This window comes from Trichogramma pretiosum, unplaced genomic scaffold, assembly GCF_000599845.2.
Source record: "Trichogramma pretiosum strain Unisexual culture from Peru unplaced genomic scaffold, Tpre_2.0 scaffold45, whole genome shotgun sequence".
NCBI lineage: Eukaryota > Metazoa > Arthropoda > Insecta > Hymenoptera > Trichogrammatidae > Trichogramma > Trichogramma pretiosum.
The window spans coordinates 229,680-245,225 of NW_019641665.1; the positions used below are offsets into that span (position 1 = coordinate 229,680).

General features: G+C 36.8%; 1 protein-coding gene across 2 annotated transcripts in view; it reads right to left on the bottom strand.

The window, feature by feature from the left end:
* Positions 1-15,546, bottom strand: part of LOC106650148 (titin homolog) — a 99,995-nt gene that overhangs the window by 28,683 nt on the left and 55,766 nt on the right. For both annotated transcript variants that reach the window (XM_023460264.1, XM_014368051.2), the window contains exon 4: positions 4,431-4,599. The gene's annotated coding sequence lies outside the window, so the exon portion shown is untranslated. The remainder of the gene's footprint in view (positions 1-4,430; positions 4,600-15,546) is intronic.

The following is a 15,546-nucleotide window of genomic DNA, read 5'->3' on the forward strand; positions in this document are numbered from 1 at the left end:
TCGAAGGGCTTTGTTTGCTTATTATTATAATTATAAACCAATATGACGACGTAACTTTGAAAATTTATGACTTTTATATATGCAAAAAGAATATGTATATCCATTCGTACACGTGCGTATGGAAAAAATGTAAGCTTTAATTTCGATAAAAGCTTTGGCTGCCTCGTTCTGCAAACCCGGAAGAGAAGAGAAGAGAAAAAGAGAAAACTATTATATACAGCAATGCATACCAATACATCGAATCTCAACGTGGCAGGTGAAGTTTTGAAAAAAAATTTGCCCACGTGCATACTCACGTACCACCAGATTGTATATAATAATAACCGAGCTTTGAAAAAATATTCAAATGTAAAAATGACACAAAAGAATATTAAAAAAATATTTTAAGTGAGCTGGATAATTCGATAGATCTGAAGGGCGAAAAAACTACGTACAGAGGAGAAAAGTGCGAAATTCATGAGCACTTGTGCGCCAATCTTCGTGAGTTTGAGCATATTAAAAAAAGTTATGAGTGAGTGAGCATAGAAGCTGTACCTATATATATACTGTGAACCTTTTTCATCGTGTGACGCTGGGTTATTATCATCTTTTTTAGTTTTTTGGACACACTAAAACTGCATTGGGGTCAGAAATTTTAAGAATTTTTTTGTATTCACGCGCATATAGCTACCGCCGTGATGACGCCGCAGTAAGGATTTTCTTGTTTTGACATTATATAGCAGATATTGTGCGAGCGCGCCTAAGCGAGTATGAGAAAATAAGCGAAAATCGAGGTTACACTTTTTTATTGATGCTGTTATGCAAATTCTACGAGCGGGCCAAAAAATAAACGAATTTTTCATAGCACTCCGTGTGAAGTATAGTATTAATACTCAAAAGAGTAATTTAATTGTTAAAATAAATATATACATGAATGAAGAAGTGAAACAAATATATATTTAAATGCGACATTGAAGATTACAATCGGAACTATTACTATGAAAAGTGTTTTCCCAAATGAATATTTCTGTCGTATAGAACAGGCCTTTATTTCGTGAGAGCTTTATACATCATACTATGCGCGGAAAAGTATAAAAAAAATTTTCACGACGCTGCAAGTGTAAAAATTTTTCAAAAAATATGGTGAAATAAAATTTATCATCAATGAAAAAATGTTAACTCGTTTTTTAATATCTTCCCCTAATAATTTCTTCTAGAATATTTTACATATCTGATTGATTTTGATGTATATATATACCCAAACGCGAGTAGATTGCAAGAAATCAAGGAATTTAGTATCAAGATAATGTTTTCATAAATTAATAAACTAAAACTACTTTTTTCTTTCTAAATGTTTAAAAGTTGACTATTTAATGAATAGCTACAATTTCAAGAACACAGTTCATCACGTCCTAGGGTTTGAAAGTCTTACTCCCTTTTACCAATAAAGTCGAAAAGCTAGTAAGAAAATTAAGGTCAACGATATCTCTACTCATCGAAGCGTTGAGCTTGCGATAATCTCTTGTATAGAAGTAAAAGACAGGAAAGGTATACGCAATGCAGCAGAGTCTGAAAAGTTAACCATGAGAAACTGTTTTTGTCTTTGATCTTTTTCTCTAACTCTCTTTCGTTGCAAGATAAAATGACATTTTCAACATCTGCAATAATCTAGATGATTCCAATTTTTATTGGAATATTATATCAATTAAATTGCGGCAATCATCCTAGATGAGTTTGCCTCTTGGTATAAGCTAAGTACCCCCGCTTATTGAGCTAATATTTCAGAAAATGCGAAGACAAACTTTCGCTGATACCCTAATTCCCTTAATTGAAAGTATACATGCAGCCAGATTTTTCTACGGCTTTTCCACTTTTCATTTCTTGTGCGACCAATTCAGCGTTATAGCAGTGGCAGCGGCCGCGGGGGCAAAGACAATTAATTTTCCATCCTCGGTCTTGATTATGCTTTTAATTAATATTCGCGCGCAGCAAGCAGCATAACGCCTGTTGAGAAAGTTTGAGAAGTTAATTCCCGTCAACTTGACAATACATTCGCATTAGAGCTCGTGGTAGGCTCAAACAGTATGGTATATGTATGCGCAGCGAGCGCGGCGGGCGGGCAGGCGCGCGCGAGAGGCCTCAGCGGTGTTAAAACTGACTTAGTTATGCCGGCAGCAGCTTTCTTTGCGCTTGCTCAGCGCGTACAGATATTTTTTCATTTTTATCGTGCAGCACGCGCTGCTCTTGATTAAACTTTATTACTCTACATCGCAAATTACTCGCTATATCCTCGATATTCTTCCGATAACTTGCTACTCGGGCTGCTAGCTGCTGCCCCAGCTGCTTTTATATACATATTTATATACAGTAATCGTTCATTATATCCTCTGTATGCGCTTGCTGCTATTGCTGTATATATGTGGCTTTATAGGGAAAATGTATTACGTACGCAGTACATCGGGAGCGAGTCTTGAACTTGCACAGGCTGTAAAATTTACGGCTAGATAGCTCATTAAAGGCCTTGGGCCCGCTCACTCTGCGATATCGTAAAATATTCTCAGCTCAGGCCTAAACGATGAAGCTTTAACTTGTGTATTACTTGACTTTATTGCAACGCTCGACACACGCACAAGGCTACTCACTATTAAATCTACTTTCTAGGATAGATAGCGACATTTTCACAAGTTTTTATCTCTTAGAACAGAGTAGCCGCTTTGAATTATCGCTTTATCAATTTTGATAACTTTGACATGGCTAATAAATACTACAATTAGCTTACAATACTAAAAGTTGATGACATTTGCAAATGAAATTTTTTCAACTAATGCTCGAACCCGTTGAATTTTCTCGTGATATATCGAATCAATCCGATCGATATGAAATCTTCCAAATTCTTTTTTGTTCTTTTACGGAAAATTTCGGAGTAAATTTTTCCGATATAAAGTCGTCACGTGACAAATTTTTTCCCGGAGCATTATAAAAACTGACAGAGCTCTCTAACTCCATCTTAAAGCCGTGCGTTCTTCGAGCCAAGTGTCTACGAATTTGCTCTGCACGCAGAGTACCTTAACTTTCCTCCTACATCTTTCTCAACGGAAACTTTTTCTTCTTTTATAATTTATTCTCTCAAACTTCACAATGATGATAACAATCGGAATAAAAATAATTGTACCACTGGCTCACTTATTGTTTTTAATTTCCTTTAACGTCCTTTTAGCATGCCTCAACAAATATATTTAAATAACGCATTAAGGAATAATTTTCTCGTAAATTCTAGCTGCGAGAAATATCTATAAAATACACACTAGCACGTATGTGTGTGTGTGTGTGTTTATGCACAAAACAGTTAAAGAGTTTAGTTTGAAACAGAGAAAAGAGAAGAAAGAGAAAAGTGAAGTTTTAATTAAATTTCGTATGCTTAATGTAGCGAATGAGATGCGGTACACGAAGTTGGATGGATTCTTATTTTCGCCACGCTGAGTTTTCTAGACTACAGGTACCTTTGAACAACGCACTTTCTTATATTCTGATGCTTTTTGTCCAGGATAATCTAGCTGAAACGAGTTAGTTTTCCTTTTTCAGTGGAAATTTTTCGATTTTAGAATTGTAAATTTGCTAAGTTATGCTTATAAAGTTTCGCGCAAGCAGAAATTGTTCAAGTCTATAATTGGTAACGTAAATAACATCTTAATATGATTAACTTTCATACTGGTAGTTGAAATTTTTTTGCTGTAAATTGATAATTAAGATAATCGTCAGTTCTACAAGTCATCCATGGTTATATTTAAATTTAAATGTATTATGTTACTAGATGGTATTCAAAATGACCTTAAAAATGTGATATAATTTTGAATCTTCCTCATCTATTGCGGAATCTCATATCTAATGTTACTCACTCCCTGGTAATTTTCATGATAAGAAGTCTTTGGGAGATTCTGAATAAATTTACAAGGAGTTATACTTGATAAAAATTGTATGACATTTGTTTTTAGGGAGATATTTACTAATTATTAGAAAGTTTAATTAGCAAGCTTGTTCATAAATTTGCAGTGTTTTTTCTCACTATTCATGAAATTACATAGTGACAGAATAATGATATCTTCTAAAATAAAAAAGTTCATAGGAATGAATCGATGTGGTTACCATTTCTTGAACATTTTTGGATGTATAATAGTATTGGTTTTTGAGAAGTATAAAAATTTACTTGTAATAAAACTTCCACGATATTTTGAGGATCAATTAAGTCAGGAGTTTTAAAAAACATCTGGAATTTTAGGAATCAATCTAATGCGAGTTTACAACAAGATTGAATCAGTGGAATGATTTTTGAAATTCATCTTGAACCCCTGATAACAAAATTTACATTTACACTAATCAGAGAGTTTTTTTCTAAAAAAACATCAGTCGAACAAAAATGAGACAAACACAACATAGCTGGATAATACACTTACCGAAATCGAGATCGCTTCCAGCTGTAGTGATGGCATTAAATCAAGAAACTCATCGATATTTTTCTGCTCCTATCTATTTTCTCGTAATGAGAGTAATATAGAATATGTTTCTGAACGGTTCAGTTTGGTTTTGCGTTCTTTAGTTTATTCAATTAAGAATCCTGCAACCCTGAAACCAAATTAATATCATGATATTGTTTTTAATTCATGAAAGTTTAAAGTATTAATAGAGTTGAACAAATTTATTGATATGTCTTTCGTACAAATCGATAATACAAGGCCACTATGTACAACCCTAGAGTACTATGCCATTATTCACACTTGGCATGTACGCTACCAACCACAAGAAATTCTCAATCAACGCGAGTACCAATAAACCTATACGTTCGTGCATGTATATGCGTGTGAATAGTTGATTACAGAAACTGCGCACGGGTCTTCCTTATAAATGTTGTATGATAACGATCCTACATAGTTGACCATATCCAGATTGATATTACACGCATCACATGTTCTCGATGTCATTGGGTCAATTTATAGCAGAGAAATAGTCCATTGTTAAACGTGTTTTGCATTATTAAAAATATGTCTGCTATTAGGAAATATTTTTTAAATATCGTTTTATTTTCTATTAACCTATTAGTAGACTGAAACTAGCAAAAAATATTTTTATCGCAGACGCTAAATCCACATTCTTATAGGACTTCTTATTTTATGCGACTCGGGTAAGTACGTTATATTTTATAACAAGACAGGTACTGACACACCATCAAACCGTCACCACCACCATCTTTAAAAATGTTTCTCCCATATAAACATACATTTTCTTAAAAATTGTTTTTTATCATTGTCATTCCAAGAATTTTTATTTCCTACATTACGTTGAAAATGTATTAAAAATTTTTGAATTTACTTTTTTGGAAGCTGAGATCGAAAAAAAATTTAAAGGGCGAGTAAAAATATTAATTTTCAACAGATCATTGAAATTTTGAATAATAATTAATTAAAAATAGTATTATGAGAAAACAAAGTAATAAACACAGAAATAAATTTTTAATTAAAAATTTTATAGGGTATTTTTCTTGTATAGGGTGAAATTAAAATTATTTATACAATAAAATATTATGTTGGGGTGTAAATATAAGTACTTGTACAGAATAACAGAAGATAGCTAATGAATTTGGAGGTAAGAAAAATCTGTCATTTATAAAGTATGAAAGATGAGAGGGAAAATTGTTAGGTTGAAATCACCGGTGCGAATTCAGTGCTGAGCTACAATGGAGATTGACGAGCTCCTAACATCAAAGATAATTAGAAAAACTTTTTAGCCAAACATTTGTCATCAAAATTTGACACCTAACGCGATAAATATGTCAAGCAAAAATGTGGCTTGGGTGCAAAAGATATGCGAACATTTAAAGGACACGAGACGATGGCGTCAGCGAAACAAAAAATTTCATTTGTCACGCAGACAGCTTTCACGGAGTTCACACAGAGCCTGGCAGTGAGTGGTCAAGCTTTCAAACGTTACGACCTGTTACGACCAAAGACAAAGAAGTGGCAAATTTACTTGTCCACGTGGTTCTTTTGTGTGACAGAAGATGTTTGCAGCTGCGTAAAATTAGATAAGTATTCATGAAGCATTTTATGTATCATATGTATATGCAAGGACATGTGATGCAATGAATGCGCGAGCACGCACTATTTTATAGGCTCTTAAACTTGTTGCGCACGCTTCAAACTATTTTACTGATATAAGAGTTTATGCATCGCTTGTTAAAGATCAAAGTTACTCGTTCAAGCAAACTGGTCAGAAAAAATCTTTCTTCTTAGCTGAAATGCCTTCAAAAATCAAATCAGTTCGACTTCTTGTTTGTTTGATACTCTTTAAATTAATAATAATGTTTCGTGTATTTGATTTTAAACCATTTTCAAGTCAAAAACCATTTAGTGCTTATTAGAGAGAAATACCTATAAATCAAATAAGTTAGATAACCATAAAATATCATATTTATGGGTGCTGCACTTCGATTTTAATTATTGGAATAAAGTCTTGACCCCTATTAAAACAATGGGTTTGTTATATCTTTCAAAGTTATAGTATCGTTAATTTACTGCTGAATAATCAAATTAAGTACTTCACTCAATTGGAATCTTTGACTAAAGAAGTTGTGAAAATTTCAGTTTAGTTAAAGCGTCAAGTAGCTTAAAATCTCTTGACAAATGCTTGTTTTCCAGGTAGATTTTTTTTCTCTTGTAAAAATTCAACAAGTCATCAAAGTCTATCCGTGGCATCTTCAAGTTACACTACTCTGTTTACTTTGCTTAAGAATGACTACGCTGCAGTTAACTAAGGCGTTAAACTCGATTCACGCTTCTGGGCATAAACCTATATCTCTGCACGTGACTATATAAAATGGTTTTTTACACTGCGTTATTCCGCTGAAGGCCTCGGAACTTACTTATGCATATCGGCTGGGAAAACTTTTGAAGTATCTTTAAAGGAACCCGAGTCTTTATTATACTATTATGCGGATGAAAATTTACCGATTTCAACATGGATTGGATTGAGCAATGATTTGAAAGTAAATTATTTCATTAACACCTGCGAGATTGAATGAAATCCTTCTACAGAGAACGAGGGAAAATATTAACATCAAGTACGGGTGATTGTTGGCCTATTTTTTTGCATGCACAACAATAAAGCAAGTCTTCCATTTTTCAAGTCAAAAACTTGGAGAAAAAAGACACTTTTTTGTATGTTTTACTATTATAGTTTTAGCCCTTTGATGTACAAGCATTTTGGACTAGAAAAATATTTGGTATGAGCATAGTTTTAACGAAAGTCCGTAACTACGAAAAATTGCACAAAACAATCGGGCTGAAGATATCAGCTGGCACTGTCACTCATAAATTCACTCGTCTAATGGTTATTTTGATCCGCTTGTTAACTTTGATGATCTTTTTGCATTAGTTAAATCTTGAAAAAATGTTCGGGAAAAGTTTAAATTTAAATATTGTTTTTATAATAAACAATTAGTTATTTGCTTTATCAAATAAATGGATAAAAAATCGGTTCAAAAAAGTAATTAAATTATCCCAATTTCTTCTTTCAATTTTCATCAAAATCTTTTTTTTCCAAGTCCCATGAATCATCTCGACGTGTCACCAGTCGAAAAGAATCGCAAATACATTTTACGAAACTGCAGTAAAAAATTCCAAAGAATTTACAATTAAAAGGTGAGTCAGTTTAACGCATTATTTAACGTAATTCAGTTGATAGCAAAATTAGGTTAGCAGCACCACCAGAGAAATATATAAAGCAGGCAACGAAAATATTAAATAAATTCAAAAATGATATCTTTCTTGCGAGTCTTGAAACTGTACGTATAGTCGAAGCTCATAAAACGACATTCAACGCCTCGACTTGAGATGGCATAGCAAACTTACGTGTGCTCTCGATGACCCACTGTCACTGCGAATGTACACGAGTTTTCCTTCGAATACCATGGATGACTTGGTAATATCTAGGGAGTCTCTCTCTCTTTTCTCCCTGCGCTTCTCCTCATCGTTGAATATTATAGCTAAGGTACAGAATAGTATAGATATAAAGCTGCAAGAAGATGATGATAGTAGAAGCAAGAAGGAAAAGTAGAGACATGATTGTATGTAGTGGAAGCGTAAAGCGAAGTACGTGAGGAAACAAGATATCTATCGATCCATTTTAGCAATCTTCAATTGCACCGCGTTATATTCTCTTGCTTCTTACGCAGTTCTAGCGTTACGTGGCCACATAGTTGACACATATTTTTCGATTCTGCAGGTTTTATTTTTTTGCTTCTTATCAACTTTGCAAAGATTAAGTAGATGGTGGCTGCAAAAACTAAACCGTAGAAAAATGTCACAAACAAATTATCCAAGAAAAGAACCATAAAGAAAATCTTGAAAAACTAATTGAACATTTTCTCCTCAAAACTCCACACGTATCGAGAACTTTTTGGATCTCTTTCCTCTATTTTCACGTAGATGATATAATTTTCATTACCAAATCTAAATATTTCAATTTTTATATCGTTGTTTAAACATTTTTACTATTTGACTCCTTTAGCATACTGTGCAAACCTCCGGACCGTTACACACGATATGTTTTTATGTAAAAAAGTGTCTTCGTCAGAGTAAATACTTACGCACGCACACAACGCACCAATTTTGAACTGTTACGTCATATTAGGTTACTCATTACAAGTAACAGAAAATCCGCGACTACCGTTTTATGAATGAATTGGAATAAGTGCTTTCCTTTTCGGAGTAATTTCTTCTGTTTGGATTTTTATATCACAGAATTGAATGTGCAAAAATGAGAATAAAATAGCATTAAATCTTGACTTTCATATCTAGTAGACTTCATATTTTTTACAGAGGAGTATTTTTGCCATTTCATAGAAAGGGTATTTTTCTTATTTTTCAAATAGTCTTATATATATCAAATAAGCTCAAGACAAGGAAGAGAATATAAGACAGCAAAAAATAGGGCCATCAGCTCGCGGTACAACAGCAGTGGCGATGCTTATATAGTCTACAGAAAAAAAGGAGAAAAAACTTTTTCAGTCACGCGAAGAGGCTCATCTCCTCCTGGCGCAGCGTGCAGCGCTTACTTTTGTGTTATTTTACTTCATCTGTGTACGTATACATAAATGTTTACTAGTAGGTGTGCGAGCGAGCGTGTGAAGGGTCGGCGGGGTGGGTGGCCCGGATAGCGATTTTTTTTTGCAAGTTTCCGAGAAGCATTAAAATAATTGAAAGTTCAACGTTCCTCGCTCAAAGACACTCAAGTGTTTTCGCGCCGACGAGTCGTTTGAATAGAAAATAGAGGTAGCTTCTTAAGTCACATGAATTCTTACAATTTCAGTTATTACCTTCTTGCATTCAGAAGAATATACGCAAAAATATAATTATAATTGTTGCTTTATTCGTTCCGGAAGCCTGAGCGATTTATTATTTTCTAGACTCTTGGCTATGATCAACGCGCTATTAAGCGCTCGCATTAAACCATTGAATTTCATTGTGATAATAAGCTGAGTTGATTAGTTTATCTGCTTACAGGTAGGATCATATCAACAACAACAACAACAGCCAAGAATTTAATGAGATTTTTAATTAATGCCACGAAAGCTGGCGAATTTGGCCGTTTATGAATGAAATATGAATGAGTCAAAGAAGCATAAAGCCTAAGTGTGGGGGAGAAATGTTCGATCTTCTCACGGAATTTTCTTTCTTCCTTCTATTCGTATTTTTTTTTTCTTTTTGCTTCTTGGCAACTTTTGCGCCACTTGTAAATGATTTTTTGTAAAACATCGTTTGCGACGTCGCAGACTCGAAGCCAACTCAAAGCCACAATAAAGTTGAACGCAAAGAAGAGAGAGAGAGAGAGAGAGAGAGAGAGAGAGAGAGAGAGAGAGAGGCGAAGAAAAAAGTGTAGCGCAGAAAGCGCGTTCCTCCTTATATACGTGATTTCACCGCAGCATCGTGCAAGCAGTACACGAACACGATGTTTTACAAACGATTTGCCGCTGCGCTCTCGCGTCGACGCGTATGTGTATTCTATAGATACATCTTTTGGAAACTACTTTGACGTTTCAATACATGACAGGGAGAAGCGAGCGCTGGAGCTCGGCATCGCTATATATCCCGAAGATAAGTTCGTTACCCGAGCTCGGCAGTTGACTGCTATACAGGTAGTAGTAGTACGCACCACGTTCGAAGACGCTATAGGTACGTATACACACGCGTGTATATATAGCTCTGCAGAGGAGGAGCGCGCGGCACGCCTAGAGCTTGGGATTATTCGATGTATAAGCGCAAGAGAAGTTTGGCCAGTCGCTTGCTCGCTCACTAGCTCGCGCGCGCGTGTCGAACAACAAGTTTCCCGAGAGCCAAACTCGCTCTTGGAATGCCAAATCTGACCTCGCGTGCACCTCCGCTCGTCGGATCTAGTGGCCTCACTTTCCTGATCTGTGTACGACTCTAACTATCTAATTATAGCTTCTCGGTGTGTACGCATTATTGCAGTGTGCTAGACTCTCTCTCTCTCTCTCTCTCTCTATCTTCTGTCTTGCTGATACTTGGCCCTTAATTCGTCGCTCCTTGCGGACCAAAATTTGCCTTGCACGCGCCCGGGCAATTGTCGATTAAAATAAATACTTGCGAACGCAGAGACAAAGCAGCTGAGACTCATTTAACAGAGATTGCTGTCGTGCAGCTCGTTGCATTTCGGTGTTTCGCGCACGGCGCGCAGCGCCTCTAATGGGTATAAAACAGGATGACGCGATGCAGACGCGAGAGAAGGGACTTTGACATTTTTCGAATTATGGTCTGTCAAGCGTGCAGACGATGAGCGAGGCACGTTATATACACGAGTTATATATAGACTGCAGGCAGGTTTGTTTGTGATCTTCAGATCACTGACTCGGAAAGGTGCCACTTCGCACGTTTCTATGTATGTATTTATGTGTACACACCTATACAATCCACAATACATAGCTCCGACTTTATGTAGCCTGGCGCGCTTTTGTACGAGCCTCTCGTTATTATTGTGAACCCTCAGTAAAATGGCGGATCGCGAAACAATACGAGCTTTTGATGTTTTAAAATTTTTTGTCATTTCAAATATACGTACTCGTCCATTGTTGTAATTTTGCATTAAAATAAAAGCTCGGCGCGCGCTCGTACTACACGCGCTCTGGGATTATGTTAATTTTGAATATTCAACGCTTGATATTTATATAAGCGTATTTGATATTTCATGCAAAATTGGGAATTTCATGATATATATTTCAATGAAGAGAGCTAGGCATTCGTCACATTATACCCGCACACGCACGTGCGTAAATACGCGCGGAAAGATAATACGTGCGGCTGAGGATACATTTTTGGTCAATTGTCAATTTCCGAGTTGAATCGCGCCTGATCCGAGCTAGCACGCCCGCTTATATACATCGCGTTATGCGAGCACCAAACGTGTATACGTTAAGCGAAATTCGTAGCTTCATCAGCATAATTAGCATATTCTGTCCAGACTTACGCATTACGAGTATACATTTAGAGGCGAACAGAACCCGGCGCGCGCTGTGTGCTCGCTATTTAAATGTGCACAGTCTAACCTTGAGGAATTTCGAATTAGCTTATAATATGTAAAACTCGCGCATAAGTCTATATCATAGAGATTGCAGTGGCAACACGACAGCGCCATAATGTTTCTGAATATTTTGAGCTTTCTTATATCATGCTCGGCAATGCGAGACATAGTGACGAAATGAATGCAAACAAGAAAATAGCAGTGGGGTTTCAGTTCGATTATTCATTGGCTTTTATTAAAATTCAAAACACAGCATCGATCAAGAATATAAACTATTGAAATATCTTTTCACTGAGAAAAAAAGGCAAAAATACTCCATCAATAGCTAGGCCAAGGCAGTCGTATATATAAGCTTTTTTCACAACGGCCGCCTCGGCAACCGGCAGCCTCATATTCTATATTTTTATATAACCCTTGCAAGTCCTTTTCACCAGCGTTATAAATACAAGCAGGAGAAGGAACAGCAGCAGCAGCAGTGCTTGTGGGGTGTGCTGCAGTCTGAGAGAGAAAGTATTATAGTCACGCTGGAGCCGCTCAAGCTATAAAGTATACTCCTCAGTGTGCGGTCGGGAGTATTTTCCCAACGGGACTAAGGCTGCTGCAGCGTATTTTAGGATGATTCAGAAATGGCCTGCGTGCTTGCTGCGAGAGAGCTTCTGCGCGCGGAGTTCTTTTCTGCGGCAGAGCAGCCCTCCTCGCCTCTACGGCTATACGGCGCGCTAACGTTCAATTTTATTCGCGTTCGCGTTGCGCCGCCTGCATATCATATCGAGCGCCGCTTCGTCGAATCTCTTAATTTCTCGCGAAAAAAATTAAAACAAAATGGAGAGGGCAGATAAAGCCAAGTGTTTAAGGTGAAGCTAAATTGAAAAAGGCTCCCTTTGAAATATAAAAGCTGGCGATCTGCAGGCTGTCCAGCGGCTGCTGCTGCTACGATACACACACGCGCGCGCGGAACGCAAATGATTCACGCGAGATTGGATGTGAATTGATCAAAGCTCACAGCTGGCTAACATCGTATTTAATACGGTTCAGATAATCCGTTTAAAGCGTTTCACACCGTCATCGGGACAGAATCACAAGGACGTGCCTGCCTGCCCCTCGCGCGATTCCCCTTCGTTCGTTCGCAGCAGCAGCAGCAACAGCAGCTCGACCTGCCTTCCGACGCGACGCAAAAGCTCGAGCGCCGTACCATACTGCCGTACACCCGTATATATCCAAGCGATGATGGTCAATTTCGTGAGATTGCTGGTGGTTTCGTTGCCTTGCGCTACGGTATAATGAGCCGCATCTTTTGTTAAACGCTCTTATTGATGAAGAACATTTTGTTGTCGTAACTTTTTTTCTCGCCTCATTCATCGTTTCATTAAAAACCAGAAGTCGAAGGCTTAGAGCAACGACGAGCTAATTAATCCTTTCGAATAATTCGCAGCATTCGAAAAGGAAATTCAATTACTTCATAAGGATACACACGCTCAGAGCATTTAAAATGCCCTAAACTAGCCAACTTCATTGACATTATTTTAAACTACTGCTACGATTCCTTTCAGCAGTCCAGTATGCCTTAGACTTTTTATAGATGATTACCAGGTGCGGATTTAGTTTGGCACATTCATTTGATCCCTTGGCTCAATCCGCCCTCGACGGAAAATTCTTGGCACGCAGGGACAACTTTTAAGTTAAGCCAGCGTTTTTTTTTATTGTTTAATGAAGCTCCATCATTTTTCATTAAAAAAAGCGAAGGACTTGCTTCGCTCAATAGGGAGATAAAATACGTAATCGTGTATCCAACACATCGACCTGTTCGATACGATGGGTGGAAAGAAATTCAAGCAAAAATGAAAAGTTAGGGTACTCTCTAAGATACTACGTAGTCAAGGCGTAATAATATGTACGAGGCTGTACGTGCGCCTGCCGAAGAAAAGGCGTGTTTGTCACGTTCCTATGATGGGTATTCTTGTACATAAAAGCAGTCTACGCGATATCTGACACGCAAACCTTTCATCAGATGTGCCACCTAGTTCTCCGCTTTAACTTTACTTTTATCTCATCTTTTTCGTCACATTACCTTTTTTATTAATAATATGCCTTATGATAGAGTTCCAAGCGAGGCTTTATCGCGGCAGGTCTTTTGCAGGCCTAATATAACGGTGAACACAACGAGAGCCGCTGTAGCTTATTATGATTTTCGACTGAGATATAATACACAATGCTGTAAGAAATGTACAGCGTTATGAGCGAATATTTGTTTGCACGGGTTAGTAAAATGCTCGTCGTGTTATCGGGCGAAAACAGTGTGTGTTGTTTGGGCATTTTAGCCAAACAACACAGCGTGCTTAGATTCACGACAAAGCTGAACGAGTGAATCTTAAGGGCAGCACCTAATTGCCCAAGTTGTAATGCAGGTCGTTCTTGAGACTTTGTGGTGCTGAAGAGATAAATCTAGAGAGTCATATAAGGCATTCTGTAATCGATTGATGGTTTGCTGACATTTGTAGGGTCGTACCTTGACATTATTTGGCTAAAGGAATGACTAAGATTAGTCCCAGTTAGCCCAGTCTCTGCCTACTCTTTTAACTGACACTATGAAACTTATTACATATATAATTTATAATGCCCATTAGGAATCCTGGCTTTAATCATGAAAGTTTTGCGATCGACTCAAAAACGATTTTTTTATCCCAATATCGTAGAATGATATTGTTTACATATTTATAAACTAGAAACTAGATTGAAAAAACAACGCGTGCAAGTGTACACTAGGTGAGTGGTAATTCTATCCGATGGGATGCCGGAATTTTCGTTGCTTATACACTTTCCACTACTCTGTTGGACCGACCGGATAGAATTAACGCTCACCTATATAGTGTGTACATAATTGCGTATGGTCAATCTCAGGTAGAAGAAGAGGAAAGTATCGCCAAGCAGCTATCACGAACGCGAGGTCATCTCACTGTTATACGAGCGTTCAGTCACTAACAAAGAGCTAAATTCCTTGGCAAACAAGTGTTTACAAATAATATCAGTATATGAGCAATTCCGGAATTTAGTTTCGAATTTTCTGACTAAAAACGGAACAATTTTTTTTCGTTGGACGCATTATATGAACATTGGGTATTGTTCTTGTAAGTCCTAGGAAGCTAAAAAATGTGTAAACATGAGATTTAAAGATAGGTAATTTTTTCCGGCTACTTTTGTCTTTTAGGGCCCGAAAAGTCACGTAAATACAACAATTCACTCAATTTCTAAGTGGCTGAAAAAGTATCAAAACTCTTTTAAAAAAGGGACTGACTACTCCATGCGATAGGAAATTTTCTGAGCTTTTCGATAGTAGCATTAGATTTTTCGATACATTGCATATTCACCGAGAAAATCATCACCAAACATGCCGAGCTAAATATCTTGAAAAAATCAGTACGAAAAATAGCTTTTTATGGTTTTTTTTTTATTTTTTCTTACGAAAATTGAATATTTTGGAAAATCTGATATCACCAACGGAAAGCTGAGAAAATTTCCTATCGAATGGAGTGGTCAGTCACTTTTTTTAAATGAGTTTTGATACTTTTTCAGCCACTTAGAAATTGAGTGAATTGTCGTATTTACGCGAAAATATGACTTTTCGGGCCCTAAAACACAAAAGTAGCCAGAAAAAAATTACCTATCTTTAAATCTCATGTTCCCGCATTTTTTTAGCTTCCTAGGACCTTCAAGAACAATACCCAATGTTCAAAGTATGATCTTGACGCGCTTTTGGTATGTTATAGTACATGGTAAAAAGGGCTAAAAAAATGTTGGACCCCCTCCCCCCTCCTACTCCCCACCCACACTATGAACGCTATTTTCTATCTATATTTATTCTGAAGCTTTGAAGATATTAAAAAATCTGAAAAAATTCATGATGGTACTTTTTTAACAATTCAAACAACCTTAAATTTTTTCAGATTTTTTGAGTGCTTCAGGCCTTCAAATAAAATTATTGAC